General features: G+C 38.8%; 1 pseudogene; it reads right to left on the bottom strand.

Annotated features, from left to right (window-relative positions):
* Window positions 1–8969: 8969 nt before the first annotated feature.
* Window positions 8970–9440, bottom strand: LOC113781642 (annotated as a pseudogene).
* Window positions 9441–10734: the final 1294 nt, after the last annotated feature.

Here is a 10734-nt window from a genome sequence, read left to right as displayed (position 1 = left end):
TGGGAAAGAGGTAAATACAAAGGGCATGCTGTCCAAAATTTTAGGGCTACGCGATTCATTCAATTGAGTTGATCTTAGCACAAATGAAGGGTTTTGGGGGTTGTTTGTAACCCTAGGACCAACTGTTATCTTTTTTGCTCAAAAGTCTTATTTTATTCTTTTGTACTAGTACTTAACCTGGAAAGGCGTACGACATGTAGTTGAGCCTCACTTGTGCATTCCATTTACTCGATTTGGGATGTGAAACCTCCAATTGTTTTACTTTGATGATTTTAGGGTTTCTTGGCGATTAAAGCCAATTTGAAGTGAAAACTTTTGAAGTATCTGAACTGGAACTGGTGAGTGTATCACTCCCCTCAATTGTTGTTTAATTTGGTTTCTGTACATGCAATATGTGATATGAATGACTGTACTATCTGTTTATTCTGTTTGAGACGAGGGTGTACTTTATCACACTCGTTCTCTTGTCTGTCCATATGCCTATTTACTGTGTATAATTTGTTAACTGTATCTGAGTCTGTTCGGACGTCGTTTGGAAGCTGGTATCCAACGACCTTTCTGTGACCTCTGAGCTCAACACCTGTGGCTAGTTACTCAAGTCGGGCCGGCAAGGGCCTGGTCGGTTAGATAACGAACCACGATAGTCTGTTCTGGGAATCTTTGGGTATTGAGACTCTTGATTCCGGTATACTCAAGTATTACCATTACTGTTCCCGAATGGAGTTCGGGCCCGGTAGGGGTATGTTTGGTGGACGGAAGTTGATGTCATGTGGGGTCTACGGATATGTTGGTTCTATGTACGTTGACGGAGAGTCAACGGGTTCGGATCAAGTACTGCAAATGGAAATCTGGCTCCTGAAAGCCACCTGTATCCTTTCCCTTTGAATCACTGTGTCTAACTGCTTTCCTTTATATCTGGTATAAGTATCTGACTGGTTAACGTGAAAGGCCATGATTTTACCCCTATATGATTGGTGCCTCATTGAGCGTAAGCTCACCCCTTTCTGTTGCCTTTGTTTTCCTTACAGGGAACCACTTTTAGGGACTATGATGTTTTGAAGCACGAGTTGAGCTAGTTTTAATATATTTTGTAAAGCTCCTCGATAGTTGGAAAAATCCTAAATGTATTTTGATCCAATTATCTTCCTTTTGTTTTGTAAATTACAAACGTATGTGTATAACACTGTTTAACCCTGTTTATGTGTCCTATTTGGTTTGAAAATGTTTTTTCGAGTTATATGACATGGCACCCACTATTCATCGACGGTTTTTTATTTTCGTTTGGCTATTTTGCGATTTTGACTTGTTTGAGCGCGCTTTTATTTTTTCGGAACATTTTAGATCGTGTTTAACTGCACCGTTAGTCCTGGCGAGAGTTGGGCAGGCAGTCCGCTAACCTCTTTGGTTCGCCTTAGGGGAAGGTGGGGCTGTCACAGTAATACTCGAGTATACCGAAACGGTGGCCCGGGATTCCAACCTACCCGACCGAGTCCAGTCCTGGCTCGAGCAGCTTAGTAACCAAGGGCAGGGCCCAATTTAGCTAAGAGCTTACAACATGCGCAAATAATCAAATATACCGGTAAACAGTAGAAATTCATGGTTAAACGGTAGAAATTTGTTATTTTAGTAGGTCAAGTGTGATAAAGTACGCACTCGCCTTAAAACGGTGAAAAATTACATAGGAGCAATTATAGGGAACACTCACCAAATCAAAAGTAAGTGAGTAAATAAGTCCTTTAGTGTTTTGCTCCGAGGTTTCCTTCAATATCCTCTTGAGCACCTGAAGAAATAGTGATCGATTATCACTCACATATACTCACAATCACTTAACATACATGGAAGGAAATGTATTTGCTTAAACTTAGAACAATGCCTCAAAAGAGCTTCACTCTATTGAAATTCAAGATTCAAAAGTGAGGATTTAAAGTCACAAGGAAAAACTCGTTTCCTCCATGAAAATGAGTTTAAAACGGATGATCGATATCGAAAGACAATGAAAAGTTCTCAAAAATTCATTTCCCAAGAAATCATGAATTTTGAGCTTTGCGCGATAAACTTGGTAAAATCAGATCTTGAGTTCGGTATATCCAAAAATGGAAAACTTTATACCCGTTGGAAACTAGATTCAAAGTACTAAAAGTTCCTAGAAGACACGTTTCCAAGATTCTAAACAACAAGCATTCATTTTTCAGTTCAAAGTTGTTGATTCAAGAAAGCAAGACAGAACCAGTCTTGGTTTTCGGCGATGTTTGGAAATTCGGAAAAATTCACAGAAAATGAATCAGTCTCTTAAATTTATAACACAATAAGAGTCCCAAACAAAGTTTCAAACACAACAAGTGGAACTAAATTCGGAGTTTTGAGCAACAAGATATAACAGTTTGAAGTCTATTAATTTTCACAACCTGACCAGTGAATTTCCAGATTTGTGGAGCAATGTTTGGGGCATTATTTGGGCATTGAAATGGTATTGAAATTACACCAAATTTGGTACACTTAAACTTCCATATATGGACTACATCTCTATCAAGATTTAGGTAAAAACTTGCACGGAAAGGCAGTTAATAAAACGACCAAAGTTTGTGAAATCTTTCAAAGCAAATCTGCCATCCTATTTCTCTTTCTTTTCCTAAAGTTTTGTCCAACGAAATCAGCACCAATTCGCTCCATTTTTGCAACCAAGATTCCAGAACCATTTAATAAGCAATTTATGGTTAAATGACACTAAACTTTTTGAAATATAACATCCCAAAACAGATTTGACCATTCTGTCAACAAGGAAGGGAAAATTTTCCAATTTCCAGTTTTGTCGCATTTTCGAAATCAAACCATATATAGCTCTGTAGAACTCCAAATTGAGAATGGTTTATAGCATTGGAAACTAAGTTCAAAATGCTACAATTCATCAAAAGGCATCATTCTGAAAATCTTTTTACAAGTGGAACAAAATCAAGCCACAAGATGCAGCTTCTCAATTTCATTTGAACACATAGGCAAAGCAGGACAGTCCACTTCGCCGACTCGCTACGGTTTGGTCAAAATGAAATAGCAGGGGATTTTTATACCGTTGAAAATCTATTAATTTCTAGTTTTGAATGCCGCTAACGGCACTCAATTTTGATTTTTGCACAAAAAGTTATGTTCGGACAAAGGACCACTGTTTGGGTACCCTGCTATACGTTTTCCAGATTTGAAACTTTTCCAAAACTCAAGTTTTGAGCAACCATTCGATACGATTTTTGAAAGGCACATTATACACACAATATACAACATATATCCATCAATTTCACAGCTAACCAAGCATCAAAATTTCGAAATAAAAGTAGAACAACATGGACAGAATTTTCAGCCAGCTTGCCTTCACAACTTTCCTTCGATTTCTCTCCACTTTCTAACAGAAATCATCTCACTCATCACATAAACAACCACAATCAAATATTAAAGCATCAGGTCAGCTACCTAGAGGCCTCATCAAGATAGCTAGCCTAGGATTTAAAGCGAGAAAAATGGTTCCTCAAGTCCGCTAGCCTATGAGTGCGATTAGGGTTTCAAACCCATGAAGATTAACCGCTAAATTTTGAAGAAATGAAAGGGTTAAAGGGATGAAGTTGTTACCCTTGAAACCCTAGATGAATATCAGATTTTTTCACCAAAAATTCTCCAAGAAAATCCACAAGATTGCTCCTTGCTCCAAGATAGAGTGGTACTCCAAGTTGTATGCGATTTGGTGGAAGATTTGTGAGTGAAATGAAGCCAAAACAATGGAGTTTCTTCCTTCCCTTTTCTTGTCTTGCTTTGGCCAAAAATGGAGAGAGAGAAATGAGAGTTGTGTGTTGTGGCTTGTCTTGGAGCTTGGAGGGAAAAGTAGTGGTTAAGTTTGGCAAAAGTCAACTTTGAATAGTTGTCGAAATAGGGTTTCGTACCACCCCTTTATCTCGAGTTTCATACACTCATGCACTAGTCCTCCAATGTGATTCCTTCTAACACTGTAATTATTCATACATACTAGCCTCGTATTAAATCCTTAAATCTCCAATTAGTCGTACCGGCGTGACTTTCGGGAAACTATCGACGCGCGCGCGGTAAAAGCTTAACTTTTAACTCACTCACATCTAATCCCTCAATTAACTTTTCTTAGTCTACTATTGATCATTTTTAATTCTCCAAGATTATTGCACTCTCGAATCGAATATTGCCTCGAAGAACGTGTATTCACTATTCCTTACTAAACGAGTCATAGAAAATTAATTTTGCTAACGGAACATTTTAAAAATATAAGTGAGATATTGTTCCATGAAAATGGATTTAAAATGGTTGAAATAAATTATTCAGAGAAAACGGGTGAATAAATAATTAAATAAGCAAGTAAAATAGAATTAAAAGTAAGTAAAATTTGGGTCCTCACAGTTTTTTATTGTCACATTATTCAGCCCTCGGTAGTTTATGCACAACCTCAAACTCCCATTCTTTTTCTTGACAAATAATACGGGCACTCTCCAAGGCGAATCGCTTTCCCTAATGAATCCCCGCTCTAACAAATATTGTAGTTGAATCTTTAACTCCTTAAATTTCGCAGGGGCCATCCGATACAAGATTTTAGAAATGGGAACTGTTCCTGGCACTAAATCAATTTTAAACTCCACCTCTCGCTCAGGAGGTAAGGATTCTAACTCCTCAGGAAAAACGTCGGGATAATCTCTCATTATTGGCACATATTCCAACTTCGTTTTATCACTTGGAGGGTTTATTAGAAAAGCCAAATAATCTTGAGCTCTCTTACTTATTAACCTTTTAGCCTGAAGTCCCGAAATGAAGGCAGACGAAACTAATCTTCCCTTCATATCCAATCTTAATGTTGCTTCCCCCGGAATGCAAAATTTCACAATTTTCGTCCTACAGTTCAAGTTAGCATGATATCGGGCTAAACAATCCATCCCTATAATAACATCGTACCCTTTGATGTCCAAACTTACTAGGTCTACCAATAACTTCCTTTGTCCAACTCAAATTTCACAGTTTCTATACACCAGATTCGTAATTAGGTTTTGATTTCCCGTAGGTGTTCTAACCTCTAGATCATAAGGTAATCTAGCCGGCTTTATATCTATCCCACACATAAAAGCAGAATTCACAAACGAATGCGAAGCACCAGGGTCAACTAAGACTTTAACTAAACGATGAAAAATAGAGATAGTACCTTTGACAACCTCCGTTGGATTGGGAACTTGCTGATGATCCAGGCCATAAATCCTAGCTGGAACTCTCGGTCGATTCTCCACTGCACTAGCCTGACTGGGGGTTGGCTTGTCCGTCTAACGAACTCCACTTCTCTCTTGAGCCTTAGGACACGCAGCCAACTGATGATCACTACTTCTACACTTCAAGCATTTCCCTTCTTTTTTCCAACACCTATCCTCCGTGTGATTAGTCTTCCCACAATAGTTACAATACATACTAGGAGTTGATGCTTGGTTTCCTTGTGGGACATTCCTTGATTGTCCCCTTCCACTTGACGTCCCTCTAGAAAATGCCCCTCTCGACGTAGCTCCTCTCATCATCGTTCCTCTTGGTGTTCCCTAGGTGTTCACTCCACTCATTCATCTTCCAAACTTGGGAGGTGGAGCATTCGTGTCTACTGGACCACAGCTACCACTAGGAGCATTCCTTTTTCTTGCATTAAAAACCCTCACTTAAACCTTTGCACTTTCAATTCTCTGAGCCCTCTCAATTGCATCACTAAAACTGGTGATTTGGGCCGCTGCTAGACCTTCTTATATTTTCATATTTAAACCTTGAATAAACCTCCTTATCCTCCTCTGTTCGGTCGCCACCAACTCAGGGGCGAACTTTGACAAGTTGATGAATAGTGTCTCACACTCCGTGACGCTTAGCAATCCTTGCTTACACTTGATGAAATCATCTGCCTTTTACTCTTGGATTAGCGGAGGGAGGAATTTAGCATTAAACTCCCGGGTAAAGTTCACCCAAGTCCTAGGAGTCTGTTCTCTATCCCACTTGGCCCTTATCATGTTCCACCATGATCGAGCAGCTCCCTCGAACTGAAACACGGCAAAGGCCACTTGCCTCTCCTCTGTGTAATTTAGAGCAGCAAAAATATCAGCAATTCTTTCTAACCATCCCTCAGCCATTTCCGGATCGGACCCTCCAGAGAACTTAGGTGAGGAAAACCTCTGGAAGCGCTCTAGAGCTCTATCCTCCCCACTCTCAGGGTTTACAGTATGGTTTACAGTTCCATGACCTGGTTGGTTAGCTAAACGTTCCAGAATGTCTGTCATTCAGTTAATGGCAGTAGTCACTTGTTCCCTAACCTTGCCTCTAGATCGAGGATTTTGGTCGGCGCCCGACTCTTGGTCACTTTCCACGTTATGAGATTGTCTAACTCCTCGCCCTCGACCTCTTCTACCTTCCATCGATCTTATAGAGGGCTAACATTTTAAAATAATTATAAAGATAAAGTATTAGCAAGTCAAACTCTAAATATAATCGAAATACTTTATATTCATATTAGAAAAGCGTATGAATACATCAGATGAGCATGCTTCTACAAAAGAGATACGAAAGTCACAAACAAAAACAAACATGGAAGTAGCAATCAAAATAGTTAAGATAGCATGCATTTACAGGAATGAGAACCACTCTAATGGTTTCTCTCACAAAAGAAGGGTATACCAAAGCACTACTTCTAACCCTACTAGCCTAATACGCCTCAGACGTAGAAGTCTCCGAAGAGTCGGAACTAGCAATCTCCTCATCCTGGGGTAGATCTGCCTCAGCCGCAGCTGCAGCCCTAGGAGACTCGGTCATAGGATCTCCTCCCATATCCTCATCACTAGGAGGTCCAACCGCAGGATCCACCTCCTCTCGACTAGCCTCGAGTACTCCTCCAATCAACTCCTCGCACTCAGCTACAATGCCACTGGCTCGATCACGAGCAACCCTCACCACTCTAGTCAATCGCTCAGTGGTCGCGCGAACTTCAGCCTCGAGCTCGCGAATCCTAGCTGTCTGAGCCTCCTCCACAGCCAAACATCTATCAACCTCCTCTCGTAACTCCCTATTGATCCTAGTCAGACGTCTCCTCTAATGGTAGAGTGATAGGACCACATGGTCAGGGTAGGCATGAGTTCTCCAACAATCGTACTGCGCGCCTAACTCGAGTCATGGGGTTATAGGCCACACGAGAACCTCCAGGTCCCATGCGATAGCCGATCACTGGACGACGAATCCTAGGATGCTCACCATCGCCCTGTCGATCCATACCCTACAAGAATAAACTGGATTAGATACCTAAACATTCTAAACTCAAACACACTTAGTCCCTTTTGCCTAACACTTCGTTCTATCCTAATATAACTTACAAATATCTTAATAACACTAACTCTGCCTAGACCATTCAACCTAGACTCTGATACCATCTGTGCCAGCCCCACCTTCCCCTACGGCGAACCAAAGGGTTCGGCGGGCTACCTGTCCAACTCGCGCCAGGACTCACTCATACGATCGAATAAAATACTTCCAAAGTACTTAAAATAACAATTCCATAGCTTATAACATAACTAAGTTCAGCACTACAAGAAATTTGGTCATTAGTGACAACATTTCTCAGTGACTAAACAAAATCGTCACAGAATGGGGTCCTTTAACCACAATACAGTAAGTTGTCACAATTGAGTCAAGGGAGCCAACACATCAATGACGATCTTGCATTGTCATCACAATTTGATTCCCACCAGGAGACATGGAGAGAGCGGGAACTGCAATAGTGACGACTTTCTAAAAGTCGTCAGTATTAATAGCCCTTTTTTTTTACAACTTTGCAATTGTTGTCATTGATAACATTGTATAGCTGTTAGTGACAACCTAGTCTTGTCACTGTTTGATTTAAAATATTTATGGCTTTTTACAACTATTACTGCTAATTTTTTGTAATCATTATGTGATATCTAATGTTTTTAACTGTTATATATTTATGAGCCTCCTTATTAGTTTAATTTTCTTGTATATGTAATAACTTCATTAGAATAAAAAATAATTAAAAAATAAAAATTCATTAGTGTAAAGAAACTTGTGACTACTTAACTTAGAATGATTATTAGTTAATTTGATATGAATATAAATAAGAGTTTTCAAATTGAACTAGTTATCGAAGTGGATAAATCCTAAACTCCATAGTTAATTAACTAATACACTTTATGTATTGGTTTAATTGTGCATTTTTTTCTTATTTGAAGATAATGGATTAATATTGAAGTTTTGTATTGGATGTTAATTGAATGTGCACTATATAAAATGTGCTTTGTTAATTGAATATGCTCTATTTAAAATCTACTAAAAATTAATGGCAACCTATTTAAAATTTTGCCAGTCATACTAAAATTTTTAATCATACTAAAATTTTTAAAATTGTGACACAAAAATAATGAATAAAAATGAAATCTATATTTCAAATACAATTATAAAAGACAAAATTTCACAAATTTTTCTTGTGTAAAAAGGGGGGAATTATGATGTTCAAATCTAGTTAAAATTCAAGACAAAAACAAAGTGGTGCAAATTTAAAATTCAAGGCAAAAAAAGAGGCGCAAATTTGTCTAAGTCTCTGATACCATGTAGATGCAAAACAATAACTTTTCTAAGTGTTGAACTCTCTCTCAGACTCTCACAAATCACCTCACTTTTACTCAGACCGTCAGACGCCCACACTCACCTCTATCTCCACCTCCACCTCCACCTCCACCACACTCTCGATCTCTCTGACGATTGAAGACCAGTGAAGTACCGTGGCTCTTTGGCATTGACGACCAAGTAATTCTCCAGGTCTCTGCAGAAAAGGTTAGTTCTTTCCCTCTCTTCTTTGTCTTTTTTTTTTCTTTTTTTGATCAATCTTGGGCCTTAAGCTACTAGCTCAGATTACCAAATTCGAAATTAACAGTAAACGAGGGTCAACATCATAACATATAATATCACTACTTATAGATGAAATTCCCAAAAGGGCTCCCTTAAAAATAGAAACTAAAACCAACCCACAAATCGAAAATTGCCGCTCAATCCTGAGCCTTGATCTTCTCAATCTGCTTGATCAACTGCTCGATACGAACAAGCAGACCAGTGATGGAGTAAAGCAGCCAGTAGAAGATGAGAGCGGCAGCGATGAGGAGGGCATTACGTTGGGACTTCATGATGGACTTCTAGTGACGGAGATGCTCAAATGGGGTACAGGATTCAGCGGATTCACAAGTGGGTCTAGTCTCGTACTTCCAGTAGATGTCCATTAACAGGAACAAACAAAACGGGACGATTGAGAGAAAGGGTCGGAGGAGACCCTTGCGAAGAGGGTCGAGACCCGGAACTGTGAGAAGCAGAAGCATGATTGCTTCAACTTCGGCAACGTAGCCTAGCACCACCCACTCAAGTGCCATTCGGGTATTCGGGTTGGTTGATGCCGATTAGATCTCTGTGAGTTTTCAGTGTGTTCCCTCTCTTCCTTGTCTCTAAGATAATTTGCAAATATTTTGGGCCTACGCTTGTTTTTATTTTATTTTCTGAAAATTTCTATTTGCATTCTTGTTGAACCTGCATTGAGGGTGTAATTTTATGGTTATTTACATGATTAATCTTTTCATCCCCTGAAATTTTATTGCCCTAAATTTTAACTTAGGGAAAAAATTAGGGAAAAATTTTTGCCTAGTTATCGTGAATCCCCTAGATTAATTGTATCCTCTACTTCTTGGTCCACTTGGGAAGGACTTGCTGTTTCCCAACTATTTTTTGTACAAAACCTAGCTACGGCTGGACTTGGTAGGGGGAGAATTGAACAAAAATTCACTAGTGGTTGGAAACTTCTGGTTGTTGTCGTTGGTAGTGTAAAATGTTGATCACACTTTTTGCTTCTTTCCCTCATTAGACAGACCTATCCAACAGACTTAGAAAACATTAAATTAGATGTGTTTTGCCACTAGTTTTTGGGGTTGGTTTAGTTTATCTAACAAGCTAATTGGGGCTTTTGTATGGGTACGCAGAACAGGAATAGATGGGATGTTATGTGCTTGATTTGACCCAGTTTTTTTCCTTCTCAAATTGAATATGATTGAGTAGGCTGGGTATGTGTCATATGGAGGGGTTGTTCATGACTAGAAATCTGCTTCGGTTATTTTTCTTCAGACTTGGGAGTTGATGTTGTATAGTTTGAGATGTATAATTTTAGGAATGGCTTAAATTAATTGGAGCTTTCTTTTGCATCTTTTGTAATGGTATATAATCTATCTTGTTTTTAATGAATTGTTGTTATTTGTACCTGACATGGACTTGAGTGAAAATTTGTTTTATTTGATTGGGTTTTCATTGTTGGTATTTGGCAAATTTAAGTTTCCATACATAGTGCTCTGTCTTCAGTATAATATTATATGTTCTTATTCTTGATGTTAGGATAAAGGGCTGCATAAATATGGATAGGAGCTGGATGTCAATTAAGAATTACCTAGACCCTAAATATTTAGATGGAGTCAATGAATTTATTAGGTTTGCTTTTTAAGATAAGGATCCTATTTGTAAGCTTCCATATCCTAATTGTCCTGAATATGTTGAAGAATCTGATTGGTTGTACTTGTGCGACTACTTTTGTAGTCCAGAATTTAAGGTACTGGGACATATTCGATCATTTAACATACTTCAATCTTGATATGTCTTTGTTATTTTGATGAAGGTTTGAAATCG

This window comes from Coffea eugenioides, chromosome 8 (assembly GCF_003713205.1).
Source record: "Coffea eugenioides isolate CCC68of chromosome 8, Ceug_1.0, whole genome shotgun sequence".
NCBI lineage: Eukaryota > Viridiplantae > Streptophyta > Magnoliopsida > Gentianales > Rubiaceae > Coffea > Coffea eugenioides.
This window is presented reverse-complemented; position numbering and strand designations above follow the sequence as displayed.